Below are 21,862 nucleotides of genomic sequence, written 5' to 3'. Positions count from 1 at the left end.
ACATTTCTGTGGCAGAAAGTTCTGGAATCTGAGAGGAGCTACAAATTTCCTTCCACCCAGCGTTCCCCCAAGTCTCCCGATAAAAATGATACCTTCACTTGCGTGGGTAGGCCTAGCGCCGGCGACAGGAAACACCCCAAAGCGCAACGTGGACACATCCTAAATTTTGGAAAAAAACAGAGGTGTTTTTTGCGAAGTGCCTACCTGTAGATTTTGGCCTCTAGCTCAGCCGGCACCTAGGGAAACCTACCAAACCTGTGCATTTCTGAAAACTAGAGACCTAGGGGAATCCAACGAGGGGTGACTTGCGGGGCTCGGACCAGGTTCTGTTACCCAGAATCCTTTGCAAACCTCAAAATTTGGCTAAAAAAACACATGTCCCTCACATTTCTGTGGCAGAAAGTTCTGGAATCTGAGAGGAGCTACAAATTTCCTTCCACCCAGCGTTCCCCCAAGTCTCCCGATAAAAATGATACCTCACTTGCGTCGGTAGGCCTAGCGCCGGCGACAGGAAACACCCCAAAGCGCAACGTGGACACATCCTAAATTTTGGGAAAAAACTGAGGTGTTTTTTGCGAAGTGCCTACCTGTAGATTTTGGCCTGTAGCTCAGCCGGCACCTAGGGAAACCTACCAAACCTGTGCATTTCTGAAAACTAGAGACCTAGGGGAATCCAAGGAGGGGTGACTTGCGGGGCTCGGACCAGGTTCTGTTACCCAGAATCCTTTGCAAACCTCAAAATTTGGCTAAAAAAACACATGTCCCTCACATTTCTGTGGCAGAAAGTTCTGGAATCTGAGAGGAGCTACAAATTTCCTTCCACCCAGCGTTCCCCCAAGTCTCCCGATAAAAATGATACCTCACTTGCGTGGGTAGGCCTAGCGCCGGCGACAGGAAACACCCCAAAGCGCAACGTGGACACATCCTAAATTTTGGAAAAAAACAGAGGTGTTTTTTGCGAAGTGCCTACCTGTAGATTTTGGCCTCTAGCTCAGCCGGCACCTAGGGAAACCTACCAAACCTGTGCATTTCTGAAAACTAGAGACCTAGGGGAATCCAAGGAGGGGTGACTTGCGGGGCTCGGACCAGGTTCTGTTACCCAGAATCCTTTGCAAACCTCAAAATTTGGCTAAAAAAACACATGTCCCTCACATTTCTGTGGCAGAAAGTTCTGGAATCTGAGAGGAGCTACAAATTTCCTTCCACCCAGCGTTCCCCCAAGTCTCCCGATAAAAATGATACCTCACTTGCGTGGGTAGGCCTAGCGCCGGCGACAGGAAACACCCCAAAGCGCAACGTGGACACATCCTAAATTTTGGAAAAAAACAGAGGTGTTTTTTGCGAAGTGCCTACCTGTAGATTTTGGCCTCTAGCTCAGCCGGCACCTAGGGAAACCTACCAAACCTGTGCATTTCTGAAAACTAGAGACCTAGGGGAATCCAAGGAGGGGTGACTTGCGGGGCTCGGACCAGGTTCTGTTACCCAGAATCCTTTGCAAACCTCAAAATGTGGCTAAAAAAACACATGTCCCTCACATTTCTGTGGCAGAAAGTTCTGGAATCTGAGAGGAGCTACAAATTTCCTTCCACCCAGCCTTCCCCCAAGTCTCCCGATAAAAATGATACCTCACTTGCGTGGGTAGGCCTAGCGCCGGCGACAGGAAACACCCCAAAGCGCAACGTGGACACATCCTAAATTTTGGAAAAAAACAGAGGTGTTTTTTGCGAAGTGCCTACCTGTAGATTTTGGCCTGTAGCTCAGCCGGCACCTAGGGAAACCTACCAAACCTGTGCATTTCTGAAAACTAGAGACCTAGGGGAATCCAAGAAGGGGTGACTTGCAGGGCTCGGACCAGGTTCTGTTACCCAGAATCCTTTGCAAACCTCAAAATTTGGCTAAAAAAACACATGTCCCTCACATTTCTGTGGCAGAAAGTTCTGGAATCTGAGAGGAGCTACAAATTTCCTTCCACCCAGCGTTCCCCCAAGTCTCCCGATAAAAATGATACCTCACTTGCGTGGGTAGGCCTAGCGCCGGCGACAGGAAACACCCCAAAGCGCAACGTGGACACATCCTAAATTTTGGAAAAAAACAGAGGTGTTTTTTGCGAAGTGCCTACCTGTAGATTTTGGCCTCTAGCTCAGCCGGCACCTAGGGAAACCTACCAAACCTGTGCATTTCTGAAAACTAGAGACCTAGGGGAATCCAAGGAGGGGTGACTTGCGGGGCTCGGACCAGGTTCTGTTACCCAGAATCCTTTGCAAACCTCAAAATGTGGCTAAAAAAACACATGTCCCTCACATTTCTGTGGCAGAAAGTTCTGGAATCTGAGAGGAGCTACAAATTTCCTTCCACCCAGCCTTCCCCCAAGTCTCCCGATAAAAATGATACCTCACTTGCGTGGGTAGGCCTAGCGCCGGCGACAGGAAACACCCCAAAGCGCAACGTGGACACATCCTAAATTTTGGAAAAAAACAGAGGTGTTTTTTGCGAAGTGCCTACCTGTAGATTTTGGCCTGTAGCTCAGCCGGCACCTAGGGAAACCTACCAAACCTGTGCATTTCTGAAAACTAGAGACCTAGGGGAATCCAAGAAGGGGTGACTTGCAGGGCTCGGACCAGGTTCTGTTACCCAGAATCCTTTGCAAACCTCAAAATTTAGCTAAAAAAACACATGTCCCTCACATTTCTGTGGCAGAAAGTTCTGGAATCTGAGAGGAGCTACAAATTTCCTTCCACCCAGCGTTCCCCCAAGTCTCCCGATAAAAATGATACCTCACTTGCGTGGGTAGGCCTAGCGCCGGCGACAGGAAACACCCCAAAGCGCAACGTGGACACATCCTAAATTTTGGAAAAAAACAGAGGTGTTTTTTGCGAAGTGCCTACCTGTAGATTTTGGCCTCTAGCTCAGCCGGCACCTAGGGAAACCTACCAAACCTGTGCATTTCTGAAAACTAGAGACCTAGGGGAATCCAAGGAGGGGTGACTTGCGGGGCTCGGACCAGGTTCTGTTACCCAGAATCCTTTGCAAACCTCAAAATGTGGCTAAAAAAACACATGTCCCTCACATTTCTGTGGCAGAAAGTTCTGGAATCTGAGAGGAGCTACAAATTTCCTTCCACCCAGCGTTCCCCCAAGTCTCCCGATAAAAATGATACCTCACTTGCGTGGGTAGGCCTAGCGCCGGCGACAGGAAACACCCCAAAGCGCAACGTGGACACATCCTACATTTTGGAAAAAAACAGAGGTGTTTTTTGCGAAGTGCCTACCTGTAGATTTTGGCCTGTAGCTCAGCCGGCACCTAGGGAAACCTACCAAACCTGTGCATTTCTGAAAACTAGAGACCTAGGGGAATCCAAGGAGGGGTGACTTGCGGGGCTCGGACCAGGTTCTGTTACCCAGAATCCTTTGCAAACCTCAAAATTTGGCTAAAAAAACACATGTCCCTCACATTTCTGTTGCAGAAAGTTCTGGAATCTGAGAGGAGCTACAAATTTCCTTCCACCCAGCGTTCCCCCAAGTCTCCCGATAAAAATGATACCTCACTTGCGTGGGTAGGCCTAGCGCCGGCGACAGGAAACACCCTAAAGCGCAACGTGGACACATCCTAAATTTTGGAAAAAAACAGAGGTGTTTTTTGCGAAGTGCCTACCTGTAGATTTTGTCCTCTAGCTCAGCCGGCACCTAGGGAAACCTACCAAACCTGTGCATTTCTGAAAACTAGAGACCTAGGGGAATCCAACGAGGGGTGACTTGCGGGGCTCGGACCAGGTTCTGTTACTCAGAATCCTTTGCAAACCTCAAAATTTGGCTAAAAAAACACATGTCCCTCACATTTCTGTGGCAGAAAGTTCTGGAATCTGAGAGGAGCTACAAATTTCCTTCCACCCAGCGTTCCCCCAAGTCTCCCGATAAAAATGATACCTCACTTGCGTGGGTAGGCCTAGCGCCGGCGACAGGAAACACCCCAAAGCGCAACGTGGACACATCCTAAATTTTGGAAAAAAACAGAGGTGTTTTTTGCGAAGTGCCTACCTGTAGATTTTGGCCTCTAGCTCAGCCGGCACCTAGGGAAACCTACCAAACCTGTGCATTTCTGAAAACTAGAGACCTAGGGGAATCCAAGGAGGGGTGACTTGCGGGGCTCAGACCAGGTTCTGTTACCCAGAATCCTTTGCAAACCTCAAAATGTGGCTAAAAAAACACATGTCCCTCACATTTCTGTGGCAGAAAGTTCTGGAATCTGAGAGGAGCTACAAATTTCCTTCCACCCAGCGTTCCCCCAAGTCTCCCGATAAAAATGATACCTCACTTGCGTGGGTAGGCCTAGCGCCGGCGACAGGAAACACCCCAAAGCGCAACGTGGACACATCCTAAATTTTGGAAAAAAACAGAGGTGTTTTTTGCGAAGTGCCTACCTGTAGATTTTGGCCTGTAGCTCAGCCGGCACCTAGGGAAACCTACCAAACCTGTGCATTTCTGAAAACTAGAGACCTAGGGGAATCCAAGGAGGGGTGACTTGCGGGGCTCGGACCAGGTTCTGTTACCCAGAATCCTTTGCAAACCTCAAAATTTGGCTAAAAAAACACATGTCCCTCACATTTCTGTGGCAGAAAGTTCTGGAATCTGAGAGGAGCTACAAATTTCCTTCCACCCAGCGTTCCCCCAAGTCTCCCGATAAAAATGATACCTCACTTGCGTGGGTAGGCCTAGCGCCGGCGACAGGAAACACCCTAAAGCGCAACGTGGACACATCCTAAATTTTGGAAAAAAACAGAGGTGTTTTTTGCGAAGTGCCTACCTGTAGATTTTGTCCTCTAGCTCAGCCGGCACCTAGGGAAACCTACCAAACCTGTGCATTTCTGAAAACTAGAGACCTAGGGGAATCCAACGAGGGGTGACTTGCGGGGCTCGGACCAGGTTCTGTTACCCAGAATCCTTTGCAAACCTCAAAATTTGGCTAAAAAAACACATGTCCCTCACATTTCTGTGGCAGAAAGTTCTGGAATCTGAGAGGAGCTACAAATTTCCTTCCACCCAGCGTTCCCCCAAGTCTCCCGATAAAAATGATACCTCACTTGCGTGGGTAGGCCTAGCGCCGGCGACAGGAAACACCCTAAAGCGCAACGTGGACACATCCTAAATTTTGGAAAAAAACAGAGGTGTTTTTTGAGAAGTGCCTACCTGTAGATTTTGGCCTCTAGCTCAGCCGGCACCTAGGGAAACCTACCAAACCTGTGCATTTCTGAAAACTAGAGACCTAGGGGAATCCAAGGAGGGGTGGCTTGCGGGGCTCGGACCAGGTTCTGTTACCCAGAATCCTTTGCAAACCTCAAAATTTGGCTAAAAAAACACATGTCCCTCACATTTCTGTGGCAGAAAGTTCTGGAATCTAAGAGGAGCTACAAATTTCCTTCCACCCAGCGTTTCCCCAAGTCTCCCGATAAAAATGATACCTCACTTGCGTGGGTAGGCCTAGCGCCGGCGACAGGAAACACCCCAAAGCGCAACGTGGACACATCCTAAATTTTGGAAAAAAACAGAGGTGTTTTTTGCGAAGTGCCTACCTGTAGATTTTGGCCTGTAGCTCAGCCGGCACCTAGGGAAACCTACCAAACCTGTGCATTTCTGAAAACTAGAGACCTAGGGAAATCCAAGAAGGGGTGACTTGCAGGGCTCGGACCAGATTCTGTTACCCAGAATCCTTTGCAAACCTCAAAATTTAGCTAAAAAAACACATGTCCCTCACATTTCTGTGGCAGAAAGTTCTGGAATCTGAGAGGAGCTAAAAATTTCCTTCCACCCAGCGTTCCCCCAAGTCTCCCGATAAAAATGATACCTCACTTGCGTGGGTAGGCCTAGCGCCGGCGACAGGAAACACCCCAAAGCGCAACGTGGACACATCCTAAATTTTGGAAAAAAACAGAGGTGTTTTTTGCGAAGTGCCTACCTGTAGATTTTGGCCTCTAGCTCAGCCGGCACCTAGGGAAACCTACCAAACCTGTGCATTTCTGAAAACTAGAGACCTAGGGGAATCCAAGGAGGGGTGACTTGCGGGGCTCTGACCAGGTTCTGTTACCCAGAATCCTTTGCAAACCTGAAAATTTGGCTAAAAAAACACATGTCCCTCACATTTCTGTGGCAGAAAGTTCTGGAATCTGAGAGGAGCTACAAATTTTCTACCACCCAGCGTTCCCCCAAGTCTCCCGATAAAAATGATACCTCACTTGCGTGGGTAGGCCTAGCGCCGGCGACAGGAAACACCCCAAAGCGCAACGTGGACACATCCTAAATTTTGGAAAAAAACAGAGGTGTTTTTTGCGAAGTGCCTACCTGTAGATTTTGGCCTCTAGCTCATCCGGCACCTAGGGAAACCTACCAAACCTGTGCATTTCTGAAAACTAGAGACCTAGGGGAATCCAAGGAGGGGTGACTTGCGGGGCTCGGACCAGGTTCTGTTACCCAGAATCCTTTGCAAACCTCAAAATTTGGCTAAAAAAACACATGTCCCTCACATTTCTGTGGCAGAAAGTTCTGGAATCTGAGAGGAGCTACAAATTTCCTTCCACCCAGCGTTCCCCCAAGTCTCCCGATAAAAATGATACCTCACTTGCGTGGGTAGGCCTAGCGCCGGCGACAGGAAACACCCCAAAGCGCAACGTGGACACATCCTAAATTTTGGAAAAAAACAGAGGTGTTTTTTGCGAAGTGCCTACCTGTAGATTTTGGCCTGTAGCTCAGCCGGCACCTAGGGAAACCTACCAAACCTGTGCATTTCTGAAAACTAGAGACCTAGGGGAATCCAAGGAGGGGTGACTTGCGGGGATCTGACCAGGTTCTGTTACCCAGAATCCTTTGCAAACCTGAAAATTTGGCTAAAAAAACACATGTCCCTCACATTTCTGTGGCAGAAAGTTCTGGAATCTGAGAGGAGCTACAAATTTTCTACCACCCAGCGTTCCCCCAAGTCTCCCGATAAAAATGATACCTCACTTGCGTGGGTAGGCCTAGCGCCGGCGACAGGAAACACCCCAAAGCGCAACGTGGACACATCCTAAATTTTGGAAAAAAACAGAGGTGTTTTTTGCGAAGTGCCTACCGGTAGATTTTGGCCTCTAGCTCAGCCGGCACCTAGGGAAACCTACCAAACCTGTGCATTTCTGAAAACTAGAGACCTAGGGGAATCCAAGGAGGGGTGACTTGCGGGGCTCTGACCAGGTCCTGTTACCCAGAATCCTTTGCAAACCTCAAAATTTGGCTAAAAAAACACATGTCCCTCACATTTCTGTGGCAGAAAGTTCTGGAATCTGAGAGGAGCTACAAATTTCCTTCCACCCAGCGTTCCCCCAAGTCTCCCGATAAAAATGATACCTCACTTGCGTGGGTAGGCCTAGCGCCGGCGACAGGAAACACCCCAAAGCGCAACGTGGACACATCCTAAATTTTGGAAAAAAACAGAGGTGTTTTTTGCGAAGTGCCTACCTGTAGATTTTGGCCTGTAGCTCAGCCGGCACCTAGGGAAACCTACCAAACCTGTGCATTTCTGAAAACTAGAGACCTAGGGGAATCCAAGGAGGGGTGACTTGCGGGGCTCGGACCAGGTTCTGTTACCCAGAATCCTTTGCAAACCTCAAAATTTGGCTAAAAAAACACATGTCCCTCACATTTCTGTGGCAGAAAGTTCTGGAATCTGAGAGGAGCTACAAATTTCCTTGCACCCAGCGTTCCCCCAAGTCTCCCGATAAAAATGATACCTCACTTGCGTGGGTAGGCCTAGCGCCGGCGACAGGAAACACCCTAAAGCGCAACGTGGACACATCCTAAATTTTGGAAAAAAACAGAGGTGTTTTTTGCGAAGTGCCTACCTGTAGATTTTGGCCTCTAGCTCAGCCGGCACCTAGGGAAACCTACCAAACCTGTGCATTTCTGAAAACTAGAGACCTAGGGGAATCCAACGAGGGGTGACTTGCGGGGCTCGGACCAGGTTCTGTTACCCAGAATCCTTTGCAAACCTCAAAATTTGGCTAAAAAAACACATGTCCCTCACATTTCTGTGGCAGAAAGTTCTGGAATCTGAGAGGAGCTACTAATTTCCTTCCACCCAGCGTTCCCCCAAGTCTCCCGATAAAAATGATACCTCACTTGCGTGGGTAGGCCTAGCGCCGGCGACAGGAAACACCCCAAAGCGCAACGTGGACACATCCTAAATTTTGGAAAAAAACAGAGGTGTTTTTTGCGAAGTGCCTACCTGTAGATTTTGGCCTCTAGCTCAGCCGGCACCTAGGGAAACCTACCAAACCTGTGCATTTCTGAAAACTAGAGACCTAGGGGAATCCAAGGAGGGGTGACTTGCGGGGCTCTGACCAGGTTCTGTTACCCAGAATCCTTTGCAAACCTGAAAATTTGGCTAAAAAAACACATGTCCCTCACATTTCTGTGGCAGAAAGTTCTGGAATCTGAGAGGAGCTACAAATTTTCTACCACCCAGCGTTCCCCCAAGTCTCCCGATAAAAATGATACCTCACTTGCGTGGGTAGGCCTAGCGCCGGCGACAGGAAACACCCCAAAGCGCAACGTGGACACATCCTAAATTTTGGAAAAAAACAGAGGTGTTTTTTGCGAAGTGCCTACCTGTAGATTTTGGCCTCTAGCTCATCCGGCACCTAGGGAAACCTACCAAACCTGTGCATTTCTGAAAACTAGAGACCTAGGGGAATCCAAGGAGGGGTGACTTGCGGGGCTCGGACCAGGTTCTGTTACCCAGAATCCTTTGCAAACCTCAAAATTTGGCTAAAAAAACACATGTCCCTCACATTTCTGTGGCAGAAAGTTCTGGAATCTGAGAGGAGCTACAAATTTCCTTCCACCCAGCGTTCCCCCAAGTCTCCCGATAAAAATGATACCTCACTTGCGTGGGTAGGCCTAGCGCCGGCGACAGGAAACACCCCAAAGCGCAACGTGGACACATCCTAAATTTTGGAAAAAAACAGAGGTGTTTTTTGCGAAGTGCCTACCTGTAGATTTTGGCCTGTAGCTCAGCCGGCACCTAGGGAAACCTACCAAACCTGTGCATTTCTGAAAACTAGAGACCTAGGGGAATCCAAGGAGGGGTGACTTGCGGGGCTCTGACCAGGTTCTGTTACCCAGAATCCTTTGCAAACCTGAAAATTTGGCTAAAAAAACACATGTCCCTCACATTTCTGTGGCAGAAAGTTCTGGAATCTGAGAGGAGCTACAAATTTTCTACCACCCAGCGTTCCCCCAAGTCTCCCGATAAAAATGATACCTCACTTGCGTGGGTAGGCCTAGCGCCGGCGACAGGAAACACCCCAAAGCGCAACGTGGACACATCCTAAATTTTGGAAAAAAACAGAGGTGTTTTTTGCGAAGTGCCTACCGGTAGATTTTGGCCTCTAGCTCAGCCGGCACCTAGGGAAACCTACCAAACCTGTGCATTTCTGAAAACTAGAGACCTAGGGGAATCCAAGGAGGGGTGACTTGCGGGGCTCTGACCAGGTCCTGTTACCCAGAATCCTTTGCAAACCTCAAAATTTGGCTAAAAAAACACATGTCCCTCACATTTCTGTGGCAGAAAGTTCTGGAATCTGAGAGGAGCTACAAATTTCCTTCCACCCAGCGTTCCCCCAAGTCTCCCGATAAAAATGATACCTCACTTGCGTGGGTAGGCCTAGCGCCGGCGACAGGAAACACCCCAAAGCGCAACGTGGACACATCCTAAATTTTGGAAAAAAACAGAGGTGTTTTTTGCGAAGTGCCTACCTGTAGATTTTGGCCTGTAGCTCAGCCGGCACCTAGGGAAACCTACCAAACCTGTGCATTTCTGAAAACTAGAGACCTAGGGGAATCCAAGGAGGGGTGACTTGCGGGGCTCGGACCAGGTTCTGTTACCCAGAATCCTTTGCAAACCTCAAAATTTGGCTAAAAAAACACATGTCCCTCACATTTCTGTGGCAGAAAGTTCTGGAATCTGAGAGGAGCTACAAATTTCCTTGCACCCAGCGTTCCCCCAAGTCTCCCGATAAAAATGATACCTCACTTGCGTGGGTAGGCCTAGCGCCGGCGACAGGAAACACCCTAAAGCGCAACGTGGACACATCCTAAATTTTGGAAAAAAACAGAGGTGTTTTTTGCGAAGTGCCTACCTGTAGATTTTGGCCTCTAGCTCAGCCGGCACCTAGGGAAACCTACCAAACCTGTGCATTTCTGAAAACTAGAGACCTAGGGGAATCCAACGAGGGGTGACTTGCGGGGCTCGGACCAGGTTCTGTTACCCAGAATCCTTTGCAAACCTCAAAATTTGGCTAAAAAAACACATGTCCCTCACATTTCTGTGGCAGAAAGTTCTGGAATCTGAGAGGAGCTACTAATTTCCTTCCACCCAGCGTTCCCCCAAGTCTCCCGATAAAAATGATACCTCACTTGCGTGGGTAGGCCTAGCGCCGGCGACAGGAAACACCCCAAAAGCGCAACGTGGACACATCCTAAATTTTGGAAAAAAACAGAGGTGTTTTTTGCGAAGTGCCTACCTGTAGATTTTGGCCTCTAGCTCAGCCGGCACCTAAGAAAACCTACCAAACCTGTGCATTTCTGAAAACTAGAGACCTAGGGGAATCCAAGGAGGGGTGGCTTGCGGGGCTCGGACCAGGTTCTGTTACCCAGAATCCTTTGCAAACCTCAAAATTTGGCTAAAAAAACACATGTCCCTCACATTTCTGTGGCAGAAAGTTCTGGAATCTGAGAGGAGCTACAAATTTCCTTCCACCCAGCGTTTCCCCAAGTCTCCCGATAAAAATGATACCTCACTTGCGTGGGTAGGCCTAGCGCCGGCGACAGGAAACACCCCAAAGCGCAACGTGGACACATCCTAAATTTTGGAAAAAAACAGAGGTGTTTTTTGCGAAGTGTCTACCTGTAGATTTTGGCCTGTAGCTCAGCCGGCACCTAGGGAAACCTACCAAACCTGTGCATTTCTGAAAACTAGAGACCTAGGGAAATCCAAGAAGGGGTGACTTGCAGGGCTCGGACCAGATTCTGTTACCCAGAATCCTTTGCAAACCTCAAAATTTAGCTAAAAAAACACATGTCCCTCACATTTCTGTGGCAGAAAGTTCTGGAATCTGAGAGGAGCTACAAATTTCCTTCCACCCAGCGTTCCCCCAAGTCTCCCGATAAAAATGATACCTCACTTGCGTGGGTAGGCCTAGCGCCGGCGACAGGAAACACCCCAAAGCGCAACGTGGACACATCCTAAATTTTGGAAAAAAACAGAGGTGTTTTTTGCGAAGTGCCTACCTGTAGATTTTGGCCTCTAGCTCAGCCGGCACCTAGGGAAACCTACCAAACCTGTGCATTTCTGAAAACTAGAGACCTAGGGGAATCCAAGGAGGGGTGACTTGCGGGGCTCTGACCAGGTTCTGTTACCCAGAATCCTTTGCAAACCTGAAAATTTGGCTAAAAAAACACATGTCCCTCACATTTCTGTGGCAGAAAGTTCTGGAATCTGAGAGGAGCTACAAATTTTCTACCACCCAGCGTTCCCCCAAGTCTCCCGATAAAAATGATACCTCACTTGCGTGGGTAGGCCTAGCGCCGGCGACAGGAAACACCCCAAAGCGCAACGTGGACACATCCTAAATTTTGGAAAAAAACAGAGGTGTTTTTTGCGAAGTGCCTACCTGTAGATTTTGGCCTCTAGCTCATCCGGCACCTAGGAAAACCTACCAAACCTGTGCATTTCTGAAAACTAGAGACCTAGGGGAATCCAAGGAGGGGTGACTTGCGGGGCTCGGACCAGGTTCTGTTACCCAGAATCCTTTGCAAACCTCAAAATTTGGCTAAAAAAACACATGTCCCTCACATTTCTGTGGCAGAAAGTTCTGGAATCTGAGAGGAGCTACAAATTTCCTTCCACCCAGCGTTCCCCCAAGTCTCCCGATAAAAATGATACCTCACTTGCGTGGGTAGGCCTAGCGCCGGCGACAGGAAACACCCTAAAGCGCAACGTGGACACATCCTAAATTTTGGAAAAAAACAGAGGTGTTTTTTGTGAAGTGCCTACCTGTAGATTTTGGCCTCTAGCTCAGCCGGCACCTAGGGAAACCTACCAAACCTGTGCATTTCTGAAAACTAGAGACCTAGGGGAATCCAAGGAGGGGTGACTTGTGGGGCTCGGACCAGGTTCTGTTACCCAGAATCCTTTGCAAACCTCAAAATTTGGCTAAAAAAACACATGTCCCTCACATTTCTGTGGCAGAAAGTTCTGGAATCTGAGAGGAGCTACAAATTTCCTTCCACCCAGCGTTCCCCCAAGTCTCCCGATAAAAATGATACCTCACTTGCGTGGGTAGGCCTAGCGCCGGCGACAGGAAACACCCCAAAGCGCAACGTGGACACATCCTAAATTTTGGAAAAAAACAGAGGTGTTTATTGCGAAGTGCCTACCTGTAGATTTTGGCCTCTAGCTCAGCCGGCACCTAGGGAAACCTACCAAACCTGTGCATTTCTGAAAACTAGAGACCTAGGGGAATCCAAGGAGGGGTGACTTGCGGGGCTCGGACCAGGTTCTGTTACCCAGAATCCTTTGCAAACCTCAAAATTTGGCTAAAAAAACACATGTCCCTCACATTTCTGTGGCAGAAAGTTCTGGAATCTGAGAGGAGCTACAAATTTCCTTCCACCCAGCGTTCCCCCAAGTCTCCCGATAAAAATGATACCTCACTTGCGTGGGTAGGCCTAGCGCCGGCGACAGGAAACACCCCAAAGCGCAACGTGGACACATCCTAAATTTTGGAAAAAAACAGAGGTGTTTTTTGCGAAGTGCCTACCTGTAGATTTTGGCCTCTAGCTCAGCCGGCACCTAGGGAAACCTACCAAACCTGTGCATTTCTGAAAACTAGAGACCTAGGGGAATCCAAGGAGGGGTGACTTGCGGGGCTCGGACCAGGTTCTGTTACCCAGAATCCTTTGCAAACCTCAAAATTTGGCTAAAAATACACATGTTACTCACATTTCTGTGGCAGAAAGTTCTGGAATCTGAGAGGAGCCACAAATTTCCTTCGACCCAGCGTTCCCCCAAGTCTCCCGATAAAAATGATACCTCACTTGTGTGGGTAGGACTAGCGCCCACGAAAGGAAAGGGCCCAAAACACAACGTGGACACATCACATTTTTTTATAAAAAGCAGTGCCTACCTGTGGATTTTGGCCTGTAGCTCAGCCGACACCTGAGGAAACTTAGCAAACCAGTGCATTTTTGAAAACTAGAAACCCAGGGGAATCCAAGATGGGGTGACTTGCGGGGCTCTGACCAGGTTATGTTACCCAGAATCCTTTGCAAACATCAAAATTTAGCCCAAAAAACACTTTTTCCTCTCATTTCGGTGACAGAAAGTTGTGGAATCTGAGAGGAGCCACAAATTTCCTTCCACCCAGCGTTCCCCTAAGTCTCTCGATAAAAATGGTACCTCACTTCTGTGGGTAGGCCTAGCGCCCACAAAAGGAAATGGCCCAAAACACAACGTGGACACAACATATTTTTTCACAGAAAACAGAGGTGTTTTTTGCAAGGTGCCTACCTGTGGTGTTTGGCCTGTAGCTCAGCCGGCCCCAGGGGGGGGGGCAGAAATGCCCTAAAATAAATTTGCCACCCCAACCCCCACCCTCCCCGGGAGCGACCCTTGCCTACGGGGTCGCTCCCCCTGCGTGACATTGGCACCAAAAAACAAATCCCCGGTGCCTAGTGGTTTCTGCCCCCTTGGGGGCACATTGACCTAAACTCTGCCAATCTGTGTCCAGGGGGGCAGAAATGGTCTAAATACAATTTGCCCTCCTGTGGAGCGACCCTTGCCTGATGGGTCACTCCCCATCTCTAAAAAAACAAACAAACAAAAGGGGGGCAGAAAAGGCCTTCTCAAAAAAATGCCCCCCCTGGGAGCGACCCTTGCCCAAGGGGTCGCTCCCTTTTGTCACTTTCAATAAAAAAAAAAAAAATCCCTGGTGTCTAGTGGGGTTTCAAAAGCCGGATTGCAAGCAATCCGGCTTTTGAAACCCTCGGAGGGACTTCAAAGGGAAGGAAATACTTTTCCTTCCCTTTGAAGCCCCTCCCGGCCTCCCAGTGATTGAAAAAGAAATGCTTTTGCATTTCTTTTTCAATCGTGCTGGAAGCAGAGCTTCCAGCGCGACTAGGGAGGCCCCTGTGACACATCAGCGCGCACGCGCTGACGTCACAGGGGGGGTTGGGGGGGGGGGTTGGGGGTGGAAGGGGAAGGTCTTCCCCTTCCATCCCCGACTTGGGGGGGGAGGGGGGTGCACGGGGGGCGCGCTAGCGCGCCCCCAAGTTCCCCTGTGCCTAGGACGAGATGATCTCGTCCAAGGCACAGGGGAACTGTAGCCTTGGACGAGATCATCTCGTCCAAGGCACAGAAGGGGTTAAGAAACAGGAGGAAAACATTTTGATATGCTCCATTTGCCATGCAAGTGTTAATAGAGGTAACCCTGGTTCACATTATGGTACTGGAGGCCAGATGACCCATATGAAAATCATCATCCAATCCAGTGGGAGAAGTACCTTAAAAAGATTCTTGAACATAGTTGCAGTAGTGAAGGAGAGGAGAGCTGGGAAACATCAGCTAAAACTGGTCAAATCATGGAAGGTGAAGAAGAAGAGGGTGAAATTCTCACGCAAAGCAGTCCTGTCCCCAGCAGTGCACTAGAATCACCCACCTCAGTGACCTCACAATGGTACAGGATGACACAGAGTCAGATGGAGCCATCACAGCATATGCTGAATGCACCGCAATGTACATTGAGTCTACCATCACAAAAGTCGCCTACATCGGTGACCCCGTAAAATAAGAAAATCCAGGCTACTATTCTGGGCAGGAGGCACCTTATGGCAGCAACCATCCAATGGCATGTTTGTACAATGGGAATCTGGGAAGAATGTAAGCACTGGACATCCTCCCTTTTTATGTGGAAGGAGTGTGATTCTTAGAGTTTGCGGCAGCCATCTGCCTCAAATGGAAGGTTCCAAGTTGGACCTATGTTGCCAGATTTGCTGTTCCAGTGCTGCATCACGATATGCTGCAATAGGTTGTACAAGCTTTGCAGCAAAGTGTTGTCAATACTATCCACCTGACGACAGTCATGTGGAGCAGTTATCAGGCTACTGATTACATGTGCACCACTGCACACTAGATCTCTTTTGTGTAGGTAAAGCCAAAGCTATTTACATGTCTTGGCCCTGAAGAAATTTTTAAGAGCGATTAACAGTAGCCATGTTCGCCACAGAGGAATCACATACAGCTGCAAACATTTTAATTTAATAGTAAGGTGTCTGAATGGCTGTGACCTTGAGGTCTCCAAATTGGATTTGTTGCCATGGAAAATTCCAGTAACATACTCAAGGCAATGGCAGATGGTGGCTATTTGAGGGTCCTTTGTTTGGTGCACTGCATCAACTTGGTTATGCAAGACTTTCTAAAAAAAGAAGACATAGACCCTCATTATGACAATGGCAGTCAGCTGACCGCCACAATGGCGGTAGTACCGTCACCAGGCTGGCAGTGAAGACTGGCAAATAATGACCATGGCGGTAATCCCTCCCATAGACAGCTGATGTACCACCCGAACCGCCAGTACAGTCCGACCATTGACCACAGTGGTACCCATCTTCAGGCAGGCGGAAGACAACGACCCGCCCACCATAGTATGACATTGCAGACTACCAGGATTTCCGGGGTGGAACCACCGCCACCAGAATCCTGGCGGAAGCACATCACATAAAGGGAGACACTCACCTACAGGGACACAGAGGAGTCCGCGGCCGCCATGGAACCCGAACTGGAAGTCCTGCCAATGCTGTACCACGCAATGGCAGTCCAGGAGCAGCAACGACAACGGTGAGTACAGCCACCTAGCACACAAAGGAGGTAAGGGAGAGTGGCACACCCACATGCACAACACACATACCACCCACCTAGAACAATCTGCAGAGTAAATCGACAGCAACATAACCCAGGAGCAAAGAAAGCTAGGAAACATACCTTTGGTCCAACCACTGTAGTAATGTGGGAACAGCAACCTCAATTATAAATAAATAAATATGTACATATGTACAAATATGCAGAAGGGCCATTGGCCAGTCCACAGTCAACAAATGGCCACAGTGCAATGTCCAAGGCCCAACTTGTCTCCTGACAGCCCAGTCACTCCACTGGGCAGGGGCATCATGATGAGGTTAGGCAGGCACCTCATGGTGCAGGCATGTGTGGGGGAGTTTATTTTTGGGAGAGGGGTCCTTGGACTTGGTTTTGGGAGGAGGCGGGTCTTTACCCTTCTTTTTAGGGTGGAGGAGTGGGAATGGGGTGGGGGGCCTGAGTGTCACTCTTGTGGCCCTTAGTGGCAGGTGTAGTTTTAGGGGGAGGGACAGGAGTCGACTGGGAGCTGGAGGTACTGGGCTGGGGGGAGGGATCTTTCTCTTACGGGAAGGATGGTGGGAGGGAAGAGGTCAAGGCAGGAAAGGAAAAGTTTCTCAGGACCAAAGGGGCGGGTTGTGGGAGGAGGATTGGGGGTGGGCTACTGGGAGGACGATGCTGGTAAGGGGGTGGCGGAAGACCGTGTAGCTGGGGTTGTCCCAGAAGTGTCCAACACCACCAGGGAGCTTCCATCGGAGGAGGAATCTGAGTCTTTAGTCATCGCTCATGTCTCCCCTGTGGTGCTCCCTTCGCCCTCCAACCCACTGGTCCCCTTGGAGTCTGTGCTCTCTGCCTCCTGGGTCTGGTGGGCTGCAGTTCCCCCACTCACCGGTGCCCCTGCTCCTTTGCCAGATGATGCTAATGCATACAAGGACAGGATGAGAAAAGGAGACAGAGTGGGGGAGGAAGAAAGAGAGCACAGGGTGAATCACAGCAGCAAAAGCACATAAGGCATACACATTACAATCACTCACTGGGACTAACACTGTGTAGTATGGACCCCAATTACATACCATTTGCTGGGTACAACAACAGTAAAGAACCCAAACACTACCATCTGCACACCTCCTGGGACTCACTAAGTCCTGTCTGCCCTGGTATGTTAGCTACTTACCAATACCAAATATACATACTACCCTACATAGCTAAGCAGGACCACACAGGAAAAGCTAAACCGGCATATTGGGTCACTCACTTACTAGAACCATGCACCCAAACCCAATGCCAGGCAACAAAAAACGAATACCACACAGTCTGTACTCATCCCTTGTGGCTGCTGTGCTGCCCTCAAGCTCCCATCCAACTCAGGATGGCCACCCCCAGTATGTGGGCCATAAGGGGGGATCAGGCTCTGACGGGCACCCCTCCTTCATTGGGAGGCCATCCCCAGCTGGGCCTCCGCGGTCTTCTGGGCCCAGCGTCTCAGGTCCTCCCACCATCTCCTGCAGTGGGTGCTCCACTGGCTATGGACCCCCAGGGTCTGCACGTCCTTGGCGTTGGCACTCCACAACCCTTTCTTTTGATGGGCTCTGACCTGCAGAGGAGACGCAGACAGAAGGACACCATTAACTCAACAATCCATTCTGTTACACAAATGGCTTACATTCTGCATAGGACCCACATTAAGCACACACATGACCCCTACCTCTGCATACACATTGCATGCAGCCAAACCGCCCCTCAAATGACACACTGCTAGCACACACATACATCTTCATGCAGCCATGTCGCATCTAACGTACCCATGATGTACTCACCTGTTGGTCTGGAGGCCCATACAACTGCCCACACAGGGGTAGGACCCCAACCACAAGCTTCTCCAACTCCTCGGATGTGAAGGCTTGGGCCCTTCCCCCTGTAGCACGGGCCATCGCACATTCCAGACACAGGTCACAGCAGCTCATGCAGTGGAGCTGTTCAACCCTAGACAGTCAGGAATCAAGTGAAGTGGTACAGAGAAAATGGCACTCACGTCCGCGGCAGTGAACACCGTCACCACCGGCCTTGATCATCATTGGTTCCTGTACACCATAGGGCTCCATGTTAGCCAATGAGGAGTTGCACGGCGGTGCAGACCGCCTTCCGCCATGACACCAAACGCCAGTGGAATGAGGTCACTTCCACCTGTCCCTGCATACAGGACAGGCGGTTGCCATTTCCTAAAGCTAGTACTCATGTTGGACAAATGTATGTGCATTATTGGTATGGATTGTACACACCTAGACAGTTCCGGTATTCTACATACATACATGCTCTGTGTACTGTTATATTGTGTATCCCTACTTCCTGTAGTCACAGACATTTTAATTTTGGTTCACTTAGATACCAACCACTGCGGAGGACGAGGAGGAGGAGGCAAGCACCTCTGTACAGACCCCTAGTGGACTTGGCTACACTGTAGGACCGGCACATCATAGTCACCTATCGTCTGGGCAGGTCCACAATTACTGAGCTGTGTGCACAATTGGAGCCTGATCTAATTCCTGCTATCCGTAGCACTACAGCAATTCGCCCTGTAGGTCAGGTACTCTCAGTGCTCCACTTCCTGGCAAGTGGTTCATTCCAGGTGACAGGTGGGCTTGGCGGCAGGAATGTCACAGCCAATGTTTTCAATTGTGCTTGGAAAGGTTTTGTCTGTCTTGCTCAAACACATGAGCAGCTAAATCTCATTCCCCCAGAGTGAAGATTTGCCCACTGTGAAGGCTGGATTCTATGCCATGGGTCACATACCACATGTGATTGGGGCCACTGACGGGACCCATATTGCCTTGGTCCCTGCCAGGGCAAATGAGAAGGTCTACAGGAATAGGAAGAGTTCCCACTCTCTAAATGTCCAGATGGTGTGCCTTGTGAATCAATACATCTCCCACGTCACTGTGAAGTTTCCTTGATCTGTGCATGATGCCTATGTATTGAGGAATAGCAGCATCCCACAGGTGATGGTGGCACAACTACAGAGGCACATAGTGTGGCTCATAGGTGAGCTTGTGCCTTCACACAATGTATGTCAGTGTATGCCAACTGGAGTTGTACTTCATGCCATTGTACATAGGTAATGTGTGTCCCCCACTACTTCTGGGAGACTCCGGCTACCCAAACCTGACCTGTCTGTTGACCTCCGTTAGGAATCTAAGAACAGAGGCTGAAAATAGGTACAATGAGAGACACGGCTGTACCAGGAGGGTTTGTTGGATGGATTCACACATTACAGGACATTTGCACAGGATAACACAGTTCATTACATTGCACATTTGTGTCTGATAAAGCACTATTACTCCAGTTGTGATCAAGGGTGTTTATTAAAGTGACAATAATGAAGGGATGGTGCAATAGAGTAGGGTGATGGTTGAGGGAAACTTCAGTGTAGCGGCCCAGCTGGTTTGTAGCACAGGTCAAGTGTCTCTGGAGCCATAAGAAGAGGAACAGTGGCAGTCCAAAGTGAACAAGGTGACTCAGTGGCACACAAGGGGGACATTCTTGAGAGGCTCATTTCCTGGGGGTGGTTTTGGTCTTGGCAACAGTCTCTGGTGTCTGTCTGGGTTGCAGGGAACGTTTGCGGGTTGCTTCTTCTGCTGCAGAGGGAAGGGTGCTGCTGGCCTGTATGTCTTGTAGCAGGTCCTCCTGTCCACCAGGATAGCTGCTGCTGATGTTGATAGCTGCTGAGTGGAGTGGCAAGTGGAAGTGGGCCGCTGGTGGGCTCTGTTCTCCCGCATGGTGTTGGCCATGTCACCCAGCACCCCTACAAATGAGGCCAGGTTGGCATTTAGGCCCTGCAACTGCTGCCTGACCTCCTGGTGGTGTACCCCCTGCAGCCACGGGTTCTCCTGCATGATGTTGATGACCTGGCCCATCCTGTCCTGGGATTTTTGGTATCCCCCAGGACATGTGTGAGTGCCTCCTGGGCAGTTGGTTCCCTGGGCCTGGTTTCCCCTTGGCGCACAGCTGACCTCCAACTGTCCCTGGGCCCCTGTACCTATGTCCCCTGAACGGTGTGCCCACTCCCACTTACACCAGGGCCTTCTCCGTCTTGCCCGTGTGGTGTTGACTCGGGTCCATGTACAGGTGGGCACACTATTGATCGACGTGTCCTGGAGACAGGAGTCTTGGGACATTGAGTGGCTGCTGTGGTGTTGGAGTCGGAGGGGGGGAGCCCTGTGGTGGACTGACTGGGGGATGTGGAAGCCGACTGACCAGTGGTCCCAGATGGGCCAGGGAGTTCATCCAGCTTGGGACATCCAGAGTTGCTGTCATCACTGAGGGCATCTTCTGGTGGATGATTGGGTTGCCGTGGCACCTACTGGCCACTGACATTGGCTGGGGCACCTGTGGCGATGTACGTGATTTGCTAGGGTCATTGTCCGTCACATTTTCTGCATTTCCACCTTTCCCTATGGGTTTTGTGTTGTCCTCCCACCTTTGGTGGTGTATGGTGATGGATTGTGGGATTGGTAGGTCTGCATGCTGTCCATGCATTGCTGTTGTGTGTGCATGCAGAGCTGGGAGGGGTGTGCTTGCAGTGGGTAGGGCATGCAGGGGTATACATTTAAGTGTGGTCATTGGGGTGGTGCACTGTGTGGGATGGAGTGGGGTGTGGGGAGTCGGGGTGAGGGGGTGACATGACATGCAGGTATCAGTGGAGGTAGGTTAGTAATAGTGACTTGCCAGTGTCCAGCCCTCCAGTGACTCCAGTTAGGCCCTCAGTGTGCAGGATTGCCAAGACTTGCTCCTCCCATGCTGTCAGCTGTGGGGGAGGAGGTGGGGGTCCACTGCCAGTCCTCATAATGGTGATCTGGTGCTTTGATGCAATGGAACACACCTTCCCCCATAAGTCATTCCACCTCTTTTGGATGTCGTCCCTTGTGCATGTATATTGTCCCACAGAGTTCACCCTGTCCACGATCATCCACCATAGCTCAATCTTCCTGGCAATGGGGATCCGCTGGACCTGTGCACCAAACAGCTGTGGCTCTTCCCTGAATATTTCCTCCACCAGCACCCGCAACTCCTCATTTGTGAAACGGGGGTGCTGTTGTGTGGACATGCCTATTGTGTGTGTTGTGCAGAGGGTGTTGAGTGTTGTGGTATAGTGTGTGGTGTGTGATGCGTGACAGACATGTAGGTAGATGTGGTGTGTGTGAGCAGTTCTCTAAGGGTTTGGCCTGGCAAGGTGTAGCAGTCTTCTTGTATTTGCAAAGGATTGTGGGTTATGTGGGGGGTGTTTTATAGTGCTGTTGGTGGGCGTGTTGGGTGTGTGTATATGTGTCAGGTGTGGGTTTTTTGATCTGCTCAATGTTGGCTTGATGTGGTGTTGGGTGCCTAATACTGCCGCAGTGGTGTGCACTGCCAATGGCTGATGCTATTGAATGTCCGCAGTGGAGATTCGTGGGTCATAATTTGGAGGGCGGTGGGTCTGACAGTTTTTCGCCTTCTTTGGGTCTGGTGGACTTGTGGTTGTGGCTAGTTTCTGTTGGTTTTCTGTTTGTGTGTCATTATCTGGTGAGCAGATTAGCACCTCCGCGGTGGTCTGTTGGCGGCCGTCTCCACAGCGGTCTTCGGGATAGAACACCAGTATAATAATGGCCACCATAGTCTGCAACATACTGACTAACTGCAGAATAATCTGCACTCATTTCAGCCATTCTTTTGAAGCATCAAAGCAGTTGCAGATTATTCAGCGTGGTAACAAAGTAAAAGTTAAAGCCCTGATACAGGAGGTGCCAATACTTTGGATCTGAACCTATCATATGTTGCAACGTCTATTTGAGCAGGACAGGCTGATCAATGACTTTGTCATTCTAAGAGGAGGGGATGCAATATGGAAAGTTGTGACCATGGATGCAGACCAATAGGGCCAAGTCGAATGCCTGAC

The sequence above is a fragment of the Pleurodeles waltl genome, chromosome 4_2 (genome assembly GCF_031143425.1).
Source record: "Pleurodeles waltl isolate 20211129_DDA chromosome 4_2, aPleWal1.hap1.20221129, whole genome shotgun sequence".
Taxonomy (NCBI): domain Eukaryota; kingdom Metazoa; phylum Chordata; class Amphibia; order Caudata; family Salamandridae; genus Pleurodeles; species Pleurodeles waltl.
This window is presented reverse-complemented; position numbering follows the sequence as displayed.